Below are 18672 nucleotides of genomic sequence, written 5' to 3'. Positions count from 1 at the left end.
GTCAAATATGAATTTTACTGATCAATTCTTGTTAATTTCTTGTGAACTAATAGTCCAAATGAGATAAAACTTGATTTGTCAATATAAGATACATGTATATGCTATGCAATATTGAGTTCTAACTTAATTAACAAGCTCATTTGCATATTTAATTAATTAATTTCTCTTAATATCTTGTGAACTAATTGTCTGATAATTGTAAGTTTCTATAAAAAGACAAAGTCAGCCAGTTTAAAAGTTAAGTTATGCCCAGCCTGTACTGTAAGAATATCTCTATGTTTATTGGTTATTATTGATTACATATAATCATTAACTAGAGTATGTAGCAACGTTATCAGTTTAACATTAGTTACAATCACTTTACAAAATACAGCCTACACTTGCAGCCACATATCTCAATCTGAACAGTGTATGTGCCAGCACCGTGTTGTCCATATCTTATGCTGATCTACCATCTTAACATGTTACCACAATTCTGTAAGTTAATTCATCTTGTTTTTGTAGTACAATTATAAACTTCTCCTGTACAATGTAAAACTTGTTTTGATATTTTAAAATCACTTTGTTTAAACACTGATGTTTTTGTTTCTAATGTACATACAAGTTAGCATTTTAAAACTGAAAATGGTTTCTATTCTAGCATTTATGCCAATCGGAAACACGATCTAATCAAACTTTACACACATGTATCTCTATATATAGTAATGATATAAAGTGGCTGACTGTTTTCTGTTTTGTTTATTACATGACAGAGATTGTGTCAAGTCAATGACATGTTGAAACAAAAAAGAATTTTAAAAGTTACATGATTTCATCAATAGGGTTTGTTTTAAATGTCAGCATTACATTATGTGAATAATTATTCATGAAGACGTTATTTATATCTGGTGTGGCATTAAAAGTTAATGAATTGAAACGTGGATAAAATGCTAATTGTATCAATGCATGTTGCTTTCTAAGTTTGTAAAAAATTAGTAAAAATTATTGTTAAAATAAGATTGATAGTAAAAAGTACTTTACATGAGAATTACACTTTATAATTGTTAAAACTATTTGGGAATTGTTTATAGCTGGTGAGATTGGGTAAAACGCGTTGGGAGAACAAGACAAGGTGAATAATGGCAGGCATGATGATGAAACAGACAACCTCAGGCACTAGACTAATTATATAGCATACCATTCGTCGTTGGTCCCAGGGAATAAGCTGTTGCATACCTAAAACAACAGCTGTTGTCAGACAGATGATATAGACAGACTGGTCAAACTGACAAATGCACTGCTTTTATTGTTTAGTTTACAGCTTTCAGTTAATAATTAACCAAAGCAAAGAAGTTCAAACTGAGTCCTAAACAGCTCAGTGGTGTTTTCAATACCAGCAGTACCGGGCCATATATCTAGACTGTAATGGCAAAGAGTGAAGATTGGAACATTTTATTACCATAGTTACACCTTGCCTGCTCCAGAGTGAAGATACATATCTCAGGTAATATCTACAAAGTTGTGACTATAAGTTGTCATTATCAGACGAGTTAATTAAATGTAGCTGTGGTGTGAGTTGTTGTTTGTGTTTCTGTGTTGTAGTTGTTTACAGAATTCTAATTAGCCTTAGTACGTATGAACACATTTTAGATTATATGAACAAATTATCTATCCAAGCCTGTCACTGCAGGATCAGCTTTGTTATGAAAGGTAGTACTCGATGAATCTGTGCAAAATTTTATTTAAAAAAAAGGGAGGGGCTTATGACCAAAACACTGTGATGCTAGCTGCTATTTTGAACAAAATGTCCTTGTACCAGTAATTGATCTGCATTGTGTGTTGACATTAATCATATAGATGATAAAACTATCCTGACAACGACCAGTAAGCATTGAATTTGTTCCATATGCCAGTTACAGTGTGACCTATGACCTATCATATGGCGAGGCAAGGCTCAAAATTAACCCAAGACTACCAACTTGTGCGGCTGATCTGCACTGGCTTGGAAGATGAATTCTGATTGGCTAAAAAAACAAAAAAACTTGTGGCGTTGAATGCAGTTCATTGTCAGTATTGTTATGCAAATTCAAACTAGCTAATCATTTACAACCTTCCGAGCCAGTGCAGATTAGCCCAACTTGTGTCCTGGGGCTACCATTTTTAGCTCCGCTGTCATCACAGATGACCCAGCGAAGATGTTGGTATGGGGGTCTCTCCGGTGTCGTCCGTCGCGCCCCCCCTGTCCCACGTGAAGTTTTCCTTTAAAATGACTTCTTCAAAAGTACTTAACCACGAGTGTTTACTTGTGTTCATGTTACAGGATCTCCGCATGTGCTGAAATTTGTAATCCTTCATGTTTATTTTTTCACAATCTAACACCCCATCAATGCAAAAAAAATGATATGCATTTCACACCTTGACGACGAGGTTTAGTAGTCACTTTCTTGAAGAACCTAAATTATAATCAGTTTGCACTCTCTTGTCAGTGATCTGTGCTGCATTATAGCGAGGGCAGTGATGCACCACTTGTTTGATTTCCAACTCCCTCCCTAACCCATTTGACACTCAAGTCTTAGGGTAATTCTGTGAAGAGGGGCAATCTTCATGGAAATTTACAGATTTAAATTATTTGTCATCATCTGCACTTTTTACTTTCCGTAACTAACAGCAAATCATTAATGTACACCAGAAATAGGAGTGGTCCTAAGATAGAATCCTGACGAAATCTGGAAATTGCAGAAAGCCATTCTGTGCAGTTGTCTGGTGAGTTAGGAAACTGGAAAACCATGACAGGTAGGTTACCTTGAAAATCATACATATGAAGTTTAGTGAATTAACAGACATTGGATCACTGTCAAAAATTAGAAGAAAGTAATTTATATCAGTTTGGCAATCATCCAAATTTCCATTCACTTCATTGAATAGTTGTGACACAGTAGCTTTGACACGGAGGAAGTCATGTTGCATAGAATCAATTAAACTCCTTTCCAAAGCCTAACAGATAGCATGTAAACATGAAATATAGGCCTGTGGTTTTCAATAATACTACGGTACGTACACTATGACATGTTTGGATGGATTATACCAACAGCTGGTATCATATAGTTGGTATGGTGTGATCAGTGATAGGTAGGTACAGTCATGAGTATATAGAGTAGATATATCACAAGTGTGGATAGATTGTACCAACAGGTGGTATCATATAGTTGGTATGGTGTGATCAGTGATAGGTAGGTACAGTCATGAGTATATAGTGTAGATATTACAGGGTTTGCACTCGTGTCTCGGCAAGACGAGTCCCACTTACAAAATTCTAAGAAATTGAAATTTGACCCTGGATAACTTTATTAGAGATTGGACCCCAGCTTGCCTGAAAAACTGGGTCCCTCTTCAATAATTGGAGTCCGGGAAGCAAAATATGGGGTTAACGCAATCCCTGATGATATATCACAAGTGTGGATGGTCTGTACTGATAGTTGGTATCATATTGATAGGATTAGGTTCAGTATACAGTAGAATAATGCATTGACAAATGAATTATGTTATGATTGTGTTTATTAAACATATATGACTTTATTTGTAAATTATTTCATAGTTCAATAGTTTTATTAATCTGTCATATCAAAAAAACATTTTTATTATACCCCAAGATCCACTGTTTAGTATAGTCAGTGTGGCTATTCTCTTGAATTGTTTGTTTAACTGAAGGTGCCTCTTCATCAACGAATCCAGAAGAAGAAACGAAATTCAAAAAGATGCTACTTAGTATTGCTGAGAAAATGGGGGAAGGTAAATCAAAATGCTATTGTCTCATCTCTTCCCAGTTTAAATTACATCATGTTACTGAATAGCAAGTATGTCTGCCAAATATAAAACATATCTAATTTAGCGATTTTATACATTAAATGATTGAGGCAATCAACACTGAAATTTGCCATGCTTATATTGACTTGTGTCACTTTCTATAGATGAATTGAAATTATTGAAAGAGCAATGTTGGGCTCAAAGTTTTATACCAAAGCAGGATTTAGAGGAAATGAAAACTGCAATTGATGCGTTTCAATCTTTGTGTGAACAAATCATAATCGGCATTGGCAACACAGAAAAGTTGGAAATGTTATTAAAGAAGATAAGAAGGAATGATCTGGTGGAGAGATTTGTATTGCCATTTTCATCAAGGACAGGTACGCTATGATATTTTCTTTTTTAATTGTTTCTCATTATTTCCTTCTGGTAATGACAAAACAAAATATATTGCACATACAGTACCCTCAGATGTTACTGGTACTTGTTGAGTAATAAAGTTATTATTTCTATTACATTCAAATACATTTATGCTAAACTAATTTACCATATATGTGAATGGTTCCCATTTTTATACCAATGTTTAATCATATTCATTTTGTAGTACATTGTTCATAGATTTGAAACTCATGCTACATGTACTTAATTTTAGATAAACCTAATGGTACCCTGAATGTGATTCCCATCAATGCACAAACCTGTAAACTTAAATGGTACCCTCCATTTGATGGTGACAGTAGAGTAATCAGATATGTTATTGAGCAACGTGATAGTACAGAGACGGATTGGACCACAGTCAGCGATCAGATTCCGCCTGATGTTACTTCATATGATGTTACAAATCTTAAGCTATCTACTGAATACTACTTCAGAGTTTATGCACAGTATGCAGTAGGTAGGAGTGAATATCAGGAATCCATAGGAATAATAATCACATGTAAGTAAATATACTTTAGCATACTTTCCTATAAAAGATTAGGGAACTCATTCTTTGTCAATGAGACAAGTTTATTTAATTAGGTACATTGTAGTTCAGTTATTTTTTTAAGTTTAACCTTTTCACCACCAGAATTTCTCGCCCAAACTTTTTCATATAGTTTTCAATATTTCTGGAATAACCTTAATTTTGGAGCCAACTGACAAAATTTGAGCAAATTTTCAGTTTTTACTCATAGATTTGGATATTTTTGTTTTAATCTTCTGAATGAAAGTACAGGCTACCAAGAGGACTATTTTGTGAATTTGTGATGAAAAGAGGGAACTGGTGGTGAGAAGGGTTTGATGTTTTTAAATAAAGCATTTTGTCTCTTAAATTGTCTAATTCAGAACTATATATTTAGTTGACATGTTTCAAAAGCATAAGTAAGGGACAAGTTCATACAAACTGGGCAGTCAGTGTTTACATAATTACTATGTGACAACCAAATGACGACCCTTTTAAATCTGCGATTGCAAGAGCACACTGTGGGATTTTCTTGGTGAAATTTCTTGGCGCAATGCATTGTCTGTGATAAAGTCCATTGAAATTCTTCTTCAGTAATAAAAAGCCCTATTTGTCAGAAATATTTGGTAAGCTGCACATGTAACATACATTACAAGCAGAAAACACCAAGGTGTAGTACAGAATTAATACTAGAATACTCGCTCTTAAACTACAGTAATGCGTGAAACATACAAATAATATAAGAATAAGCAGCAAGTTAAGATCTGACAGAAGTATAAGTAATACAATTGGTTTAATCAACCAACTAGTTTAGACTGTCCTAATACCCAGTAAGTTCAATTGTTCACTTGCCCAATACACCACTTTTTGGCTTCACTACCAATAATCCTAAATTCCTGCCTTACATGCACCATGGAACTATTATAGTTCCATGCATGCACTATGCGTTACGACTCACAGATTATGTGCTGTCGCCTTACCCATCTCCCTCACCAAAACGATGGAAACTCCAAGTCTCTGGAATATCTTAAAGCTGCAAGACCACTTTGGCAGACCTTTACTCTATATGCTTGGCAGACCTAATACAGTGCAGTTACAACCGACTCCCACCAACACCTTGCCAGTTGATAGTAAAATTACGAGTCACCACAAGTAGAATTGCAGGAGATGCTCATTCCTGGACAACTAATTGACAACTGCCCACATCACACTGCAGAATTACCAAGCACACTGACGCACTTTGCATCACAAAAGCAGTTCCATTCATCACTCCAACCTGATTAGCTTTATTCCATACACCTGTAAGTGCATACCATAACACCCAATTCAGACTCAATACCAGTACACTGCTCATTAAACCATGACCTAGCTGATTCATTCATGTACACCTGGACACTATATTTAGTTGCCAAGCAACCACTAGACGTCATTAAGTAGAGTTTATTTTACAGTACTAACACCTATGTACACAAATTACTATTCAATATAACCAACACTAAAATAGTGACAATTTTGTTACACTTTTCCTCTGATTTCTACAGATTTCTCTGATTGCCAGTTGATAGTAAAATTACGAGTCACCACAAGTAGAATTGCAGGAGATGCTCATTCCTGGACAACTAATTGACAACTGCCCACATCACACTGCAGAATTACCAAGCACACTGACGCACTTTGCATCACAAAAGCAGTTCCATTCATCACTCCAACCTGATTAGCTTTATTCCATACACCTGTAAGTGCATACCATAACACCCAATTCAGACTCAATACCAGTACACTGCTCATTAAACCATGACCTAGCTGATTCATTCATGTACACCTGGACACTATATTTAGTTGCCAAGCAACCACTAGACGTCATTAAGTAGAGTTTATTTTACAGTACTAACACCTATGTACACAAATTACTATTCAATATAACCAACACTAAAATAGTGACAATTTTGTTACACTTTTCCTCTGATTTCTACACAAGTTTGTTTTTCTGTCCGATGATTATTTCTTATTTGACACCTTTAACATACATGTATGGTATATATATTATTTGTGACTGTATGATCCAAAACTCTACGGAGGTTTACGAGTATAATAACACTATCAAGTAACACGCGACTTCCATTTATTCTATATATGGGACACGGTTCTAAATAGGAATTCAAAAACAGTAAAAAATTAGCAAATAACAAAGTTACACAAATTAAATTGAATTTAAAATGAGTATTTCAAAGGAACTGTCGACACCAACATCTTGTTCCGTACTTTACTCCATGCAATGTGGTCTATAAAGAAAACATACAAAAGGCACTTGCTCAATGTTTAGTGCACAAAAGAATAAATTATTACACAACTACGAGAATACTACAAATTAAAAAGCCAATAATGCTTACCTTGAATAGTGACGTCTTTCGGGACAAGTAAACCAAACCACCACTGTGCCGTACCGAATCTTGGCTCAAACAACCCAGGACACATCTTCACTTTAGGAAGACTGGAACCACACTGAACTGCCACATGGTTGAAGGCAGACAGGGGTCAGGGGCCAACATATGCAAATTTGGATTTAAACAAAAGAACTGAACAATAAATCTTAACAGCTGAATTACTGAGTGCCAATCACTGCACAGGTAGCTTTCATTACAGTGACAAAGCATTTTCTTAAAATTCTGATTGACCAGGGATCACATGTGGCCACAGTCTTCAACTGTGACCTGTCTGATAGTAATATTGGCCTCAAGGAAACCATAGAATGCTCCATTTTAACTTAGAATTATCAAAAACTCCACATACCCTGGTAGGGAGAATCCTAACTCCCCCACTTGGTGGCGCCACTGAATTGTAGTGCTTGTAGGTTTGTCTTCTTCCGCTGATCATTCAACCCCCCACAGTCCTGAGAAGTCATAAAGACAGGGGATTCAACACTATGTGATGGGTTGTATTGGGCCATTTAAGAGGTATTCAGCTTTGCAGCTAAAAAATAAGCAGGTCGATACATCTAACTATCTCAAATACCTTAACTGGAAGCAAAATTACAGAAGATTTTCAACATCAACAGAAAATATATGCTGCCATCTTGTTCTTGACAAATTTATAAACAAAAACGTCATTTCGTTGCAAAAAACTAGCTTTAGCCAACATTTCTGTGTGTAGGTTTTTGGCCACAAAAAAGTATGATCGTTGGATTGGTAGATAGACGTTTTGGCCGATTACAATCATAAAAACTGCAGAAAGGCTTTCCAGCATAAATTTGAATTAAAATCTAGACTTGCATACAATTGGGGATTAATGCTCACAGACTACAAATATAGACTGGGAGATATAACAACACAGATTTATCTGACAGAAAATGTCTATTTTGTGAAAAAAACGCCATAGAAGACAAAGAATATTTTCTGTTAACATGTGATCATTATGAAAAAAACTATCAGCTGTCATCACCCGCACATTTAGCAAAAATAAAGAAAAAATAAATTATCTTTTAAATATTCAAGATGAGAACACAATAATACAAATAGCAAAATAAATAGTGAACTGTTTCAAAACAAGAGAAGAAAAACTGAACACAATATAGTTAGCTATCTCAAGATAAGGTTATGTACATGCATTACTAAACCAAATATTCACCAACACAAATATAGAAAACAATCCAATTTTCTTTTTAAATTACCATTATATTTCTTTTCTGCTTTTATTTGACTCCCGTGTGCAAAGCACAAAAGGGAGTCTTTGCAGCTACCCTGTCTGTATGTATGTATGTATGTATGTAAAGTAAAGTAAACTTTATAGACACTGTACCCTCTTTATGGTATTAAATTGATTACAATTAAGTAAATATGTTTTAGAAAAAAACATAAACAATTAAAAATAAATGATCAGAAAAAAAAAGTAAAATACAGTAATAACTAAAATAGCTAAATAGAAACAAAATTAAAATCACTCCTAGTATCAGAAATAAATATGTAAATATTATGAGGCAGCTGGTGTGGTCAGTTTCATGTTTTCTTCTCTCAAGTTAAAGCACTGATAAATGAATTTATCATGTTTGATCAATGTGTTTTCATTTTTGCTTTCTAGAATTTTATATGTATTTATGTCACTTTTTAGCTCCGCTGTCGACTTTGTCGAGCGGAGCTTATCATATGAGTGATTGTCCGTCGTCCGTGTCAATGTTTTACTTTTTCGACTTCTTCTTAAAAACTACAAGCCTGAATGCTTTGATACTTGGTGTATATGTACCTTGGGTAGACCTCTCTCAGATTTGTTCATTTTGTAATGATATCTTTAATTTTCTAATTTTGGGTGATATTTTCAACTTCTTGTTAAAAACCACAAGTCCAATTGCTTTAATATTACATATATAGGTACTACATGTGGACCTCTCTCAGATTTGTTCATTTTAGAATGATATCTTCAATTCTCTAATTTGGGTGAATATTTTTGTCATTTTTGGTAAAAAGTGATATTTTCAACTTATTGTTAAAAACCGCAAGTCCAATTGCTTTGATATTACATTTATAGGTACTACATGTGGACCTCTCTCAGATTTGTTCATTTTGTAATGATATCTTCTGTTCTTTAATTGAAATGTGCATTGCTAACAGCGGAGCTATCTCAGCCGAGAGGCTACTTGTTTTGCTATCTCATGTAAGCATGCTACAATCTGTTAGTTAGTCTCATTCCCTGTTGGTTTCACTGATTATTCATTTGCGAATAAATATGTCCTACACAATGTCACGCTACCCCTTTGGAAACTAGCAATTTTGTCGTGTTTGTCTGCCATTTTTACCAAATCATAGCTAGCCCATTCCTTTTAATTTTTTCCAATGCTCTACAAATGTTATAACAGAATTTCATGTGAAAGCATCTCGATTGCGTTGATAAAGAAGTTTATGTTTTAACATTTTTTAAAAAGCTTGAACCCAGTATGAATTTTTATCATTGGTGCAGAATGAGGAGCACAGAATGATGCCGAGGGCACACAATTCTTATGTTTAATTTTGAGTTTGTGGTATAAGTATGCTGAAATAAATTAGATTAAATACCATAGATATAATATCAAATGTATTTCCTATAAGTATTCTAAACTTCAATAATGTGGACCACATTGTCTTCATGTTGTACATTTCAAATTGCAGACAAATATTAGTAGCCACACTTCTAGTTTGGAAAGCCAAATGCTTTTTAATATGTTTCCAATACTCTCAGCACACATTAGTTCTTTTTAAGCTTTCTTTGATTTGTAAATGAACTCAAAATACTGGCATAATGTAATACAATTTTTGTAATTGATTAAGACATCATTATAAAAGAACAAATTTAATTATTATATCTGCAAATAAGAATACATGTTGACAAATGCTTGTCTTGCATATTCATTCTATATCCACTAAAGTCATGTATGTACTCTACTGCTATATCCACTAATGTCATGTATGTACCATGTACTCTACTGCTATATCCACTAAAGTCATGTATGTACCATGCACTCTACTGCTATATCCACTAAAGTCATGTATGTACCATGTACTCTACTGCTATATTCACTAAAGTCATGTATGCACCATGCACTCTACAGCTATATCCACTAAAGTCATGTATGTACCATGTACTCTACTGCTATATCCACTAAAGTCATGTATGTACCATGTACTCTACTGCTATATCCACTAAAGTCATGTATGTACCATGTACTCTACTGCTATATTCACTAAAGTCATGTATGCACCATGCACTCTACAGCTATATCCACTAAAGTCATGTATGTACCATGCACTCTACTGCTATATCCACTAAAGTCATGTATGTACCATGTACTCTACTGCTATATCCACTAAAGTCATGTATGTACAATGTATTCTACTGCTATATCCACTAAAGTCATGTATGTACCATGTACTCTACTACTATATCCACTAAAGTCATGTATATGTACCATGCACTCTACAGCTACATTGTATATCCACTAAAGTCATGTATGTACCATGTACTCTACTGCTATATCCACTAAAGTCATGTATGTACCATGCACTCTACTGCTATATCTACTAAAGTCATGCATGTACCATGTATTCCACTGCTATATCCACTAAAGTCATGTATGTACCATGTACTCTACTGCTATATCCACTAAAGTCATGTATATACCATGTACTCTACTGCTATATCCACTAAAGTCATGTATGTACCATGTACTCTACTGCTATATCCACTAAAGTCATGTATGTACCATGTACTCTACTGCTATATCCACTAATGTCATGTATGTGCCATGCACTCTACTGCTATATCCACTAATGTCATGTATATACCATGTACTCTACTGCTATATCCACTAAAGTCATGTATGTACCATGCACTCTACTTCTATATCCACTAATGTCATGTATATACCATGCACTCTACTGCTATTTCCACTAAAGTCATGTATGTACCATGCACTCTACTGCTATATCCACTAAAGTCATATATGCACCATGCACTCTACTGCTATATCCACTAAAGTCATGTATGTACTATGCACTCTACTGCTATATCCACTAAAGTCAAAAATGTACCATTCACTCTACTGCTATATCTACTAAAGTCATGTATGTACCATGTACTCTACTGCTATATCCACTAAAGTCATGTATGTACAATGCACTCTACTGCTATATCCACTAAGGTCATGTATGTACCATGCACTCTACTGCTATATCCAATAAAGTCATGTATGTACCATGTACTCTACTGCTATATCCACTAAAGTCATGTATGTACCATGTACTCTACTGCTATATCTACTAAAGTCATGTATGTACCATACACTCTACTGCTTTATCCACTAAAGTCATGTATGTACCATACACTCTACTGCTATATCCACTAATGTCATGTATATACCATGTACTCTACTGCTATATCCACTAAAGTCATGTATGTACCATGCACTCTACTGCTATATCAACTAAAGTCAAAAATGTACCATTCACTCTACTGCTATATCTACTAAAGTCATGTATGTACCATGTACTCTACTGCTATATCCACTAAAGTCATGTATGTACAATGCACTCTACTGCTATATCCACTAAAGTCATGTATGTACCATGCACTCTACTGCTATATCCAATAAAGTCATGTATGTACCATGTACTCTACTGCTATATCCACTAAAGTCATGTATGTACCATGTACTCTACTGCTATATCTACTAAAGTCATGTATGTACCATGTACTCTACTGCTATATCCACTAAAGTCATATATGTACCATGCACTCTACTGCTATATCTACTAAAGTTATGTATGTACCATGCACTCTACTGCTATATCCACTAAAGTCATGTATGTACCATGTACTCTACTGCTATATCTACTAAAGTCATGTATGTACCATACACTCTACTGCTTTATCCACTAAAGTCATGTATGTACCATACACTCTACTGCTATATCTACTAAAGTCATGTATGTTCCATGTACTCTACTGCTATATCCACTAATGTCATGTATGTACCATGTACTCTACTGCTATATCCACTAATGTCATGTATGTACCATGTACTCTACTGCTATTTCCACTAAAGTCATGTATGTACCATGTACTCTACTGCTATATCCACTAAAGTCATGTATGTACCATGCACTCTACTGCTATATCTACTAAAGTCATGCATGTACCATGTACTCTACTGCTATATCCACTAAAGTCATGTATGTACCATGCACTCTACTGCTATTTCCACTAAAGTCATATATGCACCATGCACTCTACTGCTATATCCACTAAAGTCATGTATGTACTATGCACTCTACTGCTATATCCACTAAAGTCAAAAATGTACCATTCACTCTACTGCTATATCTACTAAAGTCATGTATGTACCATGTACTCTACTGCTATATCCACTAAAGTCATGTATGTACAATGCACTCTACTGCTATATCCACTAAAGTCATGTATGTACCATGCGCTCTACTGCTATATCCACTAAAGTCATGTATGTACCATGTACTCTACTGCTATATCCACTAAAGTCTTGTACGGTATGTACCATGCACTCTGCTGCTATATCCAATAAAGTCATGTATGTACCATGTACTCTACTGCTATATCCACTAAAGTCATGTATGTACCATGTACTCTACTGCTATATCTACTAAAGTCATGTATGTACCATACACTCTACTGCTTTATCCACTAAAGTCATGTATGTACCATACACTCTACTGCTATATCTACTAAAGTCATGTATGTTCCATGTACTCTACTGCTATATCCACTAAAGTCATGTATGTACCATGTACTCTACTGCTATATCCACTAATGTCATGTATGTACCATGTACTCTACTGCTATATCCACTAAAGTCATGTATGTACCATGTACTCTACTGCTATATCCACTAAAGTCATGTATGTACCATGTACTCTACTGCTATATCCACTAAAGTCATGTATGTTCCATGTACTCTACTGCTATATCCACTAAAGTCATGTATGTACCATGTACTCTACTGCTATATCCACTAATGTCATGTATGCACCATGCACTCTACTGTTACATCCACTAAAGACTTGTATGTACATTGTACCATGTACTCTACTGCTATATCTATTAAAGTCATGTATGGTATGTATCATGCACTCTACTGCTATATCCACTAAAGTCATGTATGTACCATGTTTTCTACTGCTATATGCACTAAAGTCATGTATGTACTATGTACTCTACTGCTATATCCACTAAAGTCATGTATGTACCATGTACTCTACTGCTATATCCACTAAAGTCATGTATGTACCATGTACTCTACTGCTATATCCATTAAAGTCATGTATGGTATGTATCATGTACTCTACTGCTATATCCACTAAAGTCATGTATGTACCATGCACTTTACATGTATATCCACTAATGGGTGGTTAGTCGATTTATCTAAAATTACATTCTTCTCAAGTTGATTCCTCCCTCAAGTTCATTCATCCCAAAGTTGATTTGTCCTATTTATTAAGTTAGCCTGATACTAAATCCTTCAATATGCCCATCAAGATCCGAATAACAAACTGCATCTTATTGTCACGCACTTACTATGCGTAGGACAGCATTTCAAACACATTTATTATATCATACATTGCAGTACGTTGATGCGACAGTCATCAAATCAAGTTATTCATATTTCAAGATTATAGTGTAATTATGGGTAGTCATATTTCGTGTATATCTAAAATCCACTGTTCTCATTTAAATTGAAGGCAGTAAGACACATTGCAATGTTAGCTTGAATTGTTGTGTTTACTAACTAAATTGTGTGTTTACATGTGCAGACAAACCATCTAAACCAGAGGGTTCCCTGAATGTAAGTGACATTGGTGGAAAATCTTGTAAACTTGAATGGAACCATCCTAAAGATGATGGTGGTAGCAAAATTGAGAAATATGTCATTCAGCAACGTGATGATGTGATGAAAAAATGGACCACTGTCAGACATGATATACCACCTAATGATACCTCATGCAATGTTGAAAACCTAAATCAGCGAACTGAATACTAATTCAGAGTTTGTGCAGTTAATGCAGTAGGTGAAAGTGAATATCTGGAATCCAGCAAGATAACAACCAAAGGTTAGTGAAATATAGATGGTCAGTTAATTTGTCCCAAATCACATTTGTCCCACAAGTTGATTCATCCCAAAGTTGATTCGTCTGATTTATTAAGTGAGGAAAGGGAATGGTAGTGTATTGGGACAAATGTGAAATGGAACGATTTGACTGTAAATCACACTAAAGTCATGTATGTACCATGTACTCTACTGCTATTTTTACTAAAGTCATGTATGTACCATGCGCTCTACTGCTATATCCACTAAAGTCATGTATGTACCATGTACTCTACTGCTATATCCACTAAAGTCTTGTACGGTATGTACCATGCACTCTGCTGCTATATCCACTAAAGTCATGTATGTACCATGTACTCTACTGCTATATCCACTAAAGTCATGTATGTACCATGCACTCTACTGTTATATTCACTAAAGTCATGTATGCACCATGTAATCTCCTGCTATATCCACTAAAGTCATGTATGTACCATGCACTCTACTGCTATATCCACTAATTTCATGTATTTTTCATGCACTCTACTGCTATATCCACTAATGTCATTTATGTACCATGCTCTCTACTGCTATATCCACTAATGTCATGTATGTACCGTGTACTCTACTGCTATATCCACTAAAGTCATGTATGTGCCATGTACTCTACTGCTATATCCACTAATGTCATGTATGTACCATGCACTCTACTGCTATATCCACTAAAGTCATGTGTGTACCATGTACTCTACTGCTATATCCACTAAAGTCATGTATGCACCATGTACTCTACTGCTATATACACTAAAGTCACGTATGTACCATGTACTTCAATGCTATATCCACTAAAGTCATGGATGTACCATGTACTCTACTGCTATATCTACTAATGTCATGTATGTACCATGCACTCTACTGCTATATCCACTAAAGTCATGTATGTACCATGCACTCTACTGCTATATCCACTAAAGTCATGTATGTACCACGCACTCTACTGCTATATCCACTAAAGTCACGTAAGTACCTTGTACTTCAATGCTATATCCACTAAAGTCATGGATGTACCATGTACTCTACTGCTATATCCACTAATGTCATGTATGTACCATGCACTCTACTGCTATATCCACTAAAGTCATGTATGTACCATGTACTCTACTGCTATATCCACTAATGTCATGTATGTACCATGCACTCTACTGCTATATCCACTAAAGTCATGTATGTACCATGCACTCTATTGCTATATCCACTAATGTCATTTATGTACCATGCTCTCTACTGCTATATCCACTAATGTCATGTATGTACCATGTACTCTACTGCTATATCCACTAAAGTCATGTATGTGCCATGTACTCTACTGCTATATCCACTAAAGTCATGGATGTACCATGTACTCTACTGCTATATCCACTAATGTCATGTATGTACCATGCACTCTACTGCTATATCCACTAATGTCATTTATGTACCATGCTCTCTACTGCTATATCCACTAATGTCATGTATGTACCATGTACTCTACTGCTATATCCACTAAAGTCATGTATGTGCCATGTACTCTACTGCTATATCCACTAAAGTCATGTATGTACCATGCACTCTACTGCTATATCCACTAAAGTCATGTATGTACCACGCACTCTACTGCTATATCCACTAAAGTCACGTATGTACCTTGTACTTCAATGCTATATCCACTAAAGTCATGGATGTACCATGTACTCTACTGCTATATCCACTTATGTCATTTATGTACCATGCACTCTACTGCTATATCCACTAAAGTCATGTATGTACCATGTACTCTACTGCTATATCCACTAATGTCATGTATGTACCATGCACTCTACTGCTATATCCACTAAAGTCATGTATGTACCATGCACTCTACTGCTATATCCACTAATGTCATTTATGTACCATGTACTCTACTGCTATATCCACTAATGTCATGTATGTACCATGCACTCTACTGCTATATCCACTAAAGTCATGTATGTACCATGTACTCTACTGCTATATCCACTAATGTCATGTATGTACCATGCACTCTACTGCTATATCCACTAAAGTCATGTATGTACCATGCACTCTACTGCTATATCCACTAATGTCATTTATGTACCATGCTCTCTACTGCTATATCCACTAATGTCATGTATGTACCATGTACTCTACTGCTATATCCACTAAAGTCATGTATGTGCCATGTACTCTACTGCTATATCCACTAAAGTCATGTATGTACCATGCACTCTACTGCTATATCCACTAAAGTCATGTATGTACCACGCACTCTACTGCTATATCCACTAAAGTCACGTATGTACCTTGTACTTCAATGCTATATCCACTAAAGTCATGGATGTACCATGTACTCTACTGCTATATCCACTAATGTCATGTATGTACCATGCACTCTACTGCTATATCCACTAAAGTCATGTATGTACCATGCACTCTACTGCTATATCCACTAATGTCATTTATGTACCATGCTCTCTACTGCTATATCCACTAATGTCATGTATGTACCATGTACTCTACTGCTTTATCCACTAAAGTCATGTATGTACCATACACTCTACTGCTATATCTACTAAAGTCATGTATGTTCCATGTACTCTACTGCTATATCCACTAAAGTCATGTATGTACCATGTACTCTACTGCTATATCCACTAATGTCATGTATGTACCATGTACTCTACTGCTATATCCACTAAAGTCATGTATGTACCATGTACTCTACTGCTATATCTACTAAAGTCATGTATGTACCATACACTCTACTGCTTTATCCACTAAAGTCATGTATGTACCATACACTCTACTGCTATATCTACTAAAGTCATGTATGTTCCATGTACTCTACTGCTATATCCACTAAAGTCATGTATGTACCATGTACTCTACTGCTATATCCACTAATGTCATGTATGTACCATGTACTCTACTGCTATATCCACTAAAGTCATGTATGTACCATGTACTCTACTGCTATATCCACTAAAGTCATGTATGTACCATGTACTCTACTGCTATATCCACTAAAGTCATGTATGTTCCATGTACTCTACTGCTATATCCACTAAAGTCATGTATGTACCATGTACTCTACTGCTATATCCACTAATGTCATGTATGCACCATGCACTCTACTGTTACATCCACTAAAGACTTGTATGTACATTGTACCATGTACTCTACTGCTATATCTATTAAAGTCATGTATGGTATGTATCATGCACTCTACTGCTATATCCACTAAAGTCATGTATGTACCATGTTTTCTACTGCTATATGCACTAAAGTCATGTATGTACTATGTACTCTACTGCTATATCCACTAAAGTCATGTATGTACCATGTACTCTACTGCTATATCCACTAAAGTCATGTATGTACCATGTACTCTACTGCTATATCCATTAAAGTCATGTATGGTATGTATCATGTACTCTACTGCTATATCCACTAAAGTCATGTATGTACCATGCACTTTACATGTATATCCACTAATGGGTGGTTAGTCGATTTATCTAAAATTACATTCTTCTCAAGTTGATTCCTCCCTCAAGTTCATTCATCCCAAAGTTGATTTGTCCTATTTATTAAGTTAGCCTGATACTAAATCCTTCAATATGCCCATCAAGATCCGAATAACAAACTGCATCTTATTGTCACGCACTTACTATGCGTAGGACAGCATTTCAAACACATTTATTATATCATACATTGCAGTACGTTGATGCGACAGTCATCAAATCAAGTTATTCATATTTCAAGATTATAGTGTAATTATGGGTAGTCATATTTCGTGTATATCTAAAATCCACTGTTCTCATTTAAATTGAAGGCAGTAAGACACATTGCAATGTTAGCTTGAATTGTTGTGTTTACTAACTAAATTGTGTGTTTACATGTGCAGACAAACCATCTAAACCAGAGGGTTCCCTGAATGTAAGTGACATTGGTGGAAAATCTTGTAAACTTGAATGGAACCATCCTAAAGATGATGGTGGTAGCAAAATTGAGAAATATGTCATTCAGCAACGTGATGATGTGATGAAAAAATGGACCACTGTCAGACATGATATACCACCTAATGATACCTCATGCAATGTTGAAAACCTAAATCAGCGAACTGAATACTAATTCAGAGTTTGTGCAGTTAATGCAGTAGGTGAAAGTGAATATCTGGAATCCAGCAAGATAACAACCAAAGGTTAGTGAAATATAGATGGTCAGTTAATTTGTCCCAAATCACATTTGTCCCACAAGTTGATTCATCCCAAAGTTGATTCGTCTGATTTATTAAGTGAGGAAAGGGAATGGTAGTGTATTGGGACAAATG

The 18672-nt window shown here is 35.3% G+C and overlaps 1 long non-coding RNA gene across 2 annotated transcripts; it reads left to right on the top strand.

Moving 5' to 3' along the window:
- The first annotated feature begins 385 nt into the window (after positions 1 to 385).
- On the top strand, positions 386 to 2766 carry LOC146730174 (uncharacterized). Of its 2 annotated transcripts, none has more exons than XR_014927963.1 (2): positions 386 to 477; positions 2669 to 2766. It is a non-coding gene; the product is annotated as an uncharacterized LOC146730174 (long non-coding RNA). The 2 variants fall into 2 exon arrangements; XR_014927962.1 differs by lacking the exon at positions 386 to 477 and adding an exon at positions 1439 to 1483.
- The last annotated feature ends 15906 nt before the right edge of the window (positions 2767 to 18672 follow it).

This window comes from Saccoglossus kowalevskii, chromosome 20, assembly GCF_978046115.1.
Source record: "Saccoglossus kowalevskii chromosome 20, keSacKowa6.1, whole genome shotgun sequence".
Lineage (NCBI taxonomy): Eukaryota > Metazoa > Hemichordata > Enteropneusta > Harrimaniidae > Saccoglossus > Saccoglossus kowalevskii.
Note: the sequence above shows the minus strand (reverse complement) of the source record. Positions and strands in the feature narration are given on the sequence as shown.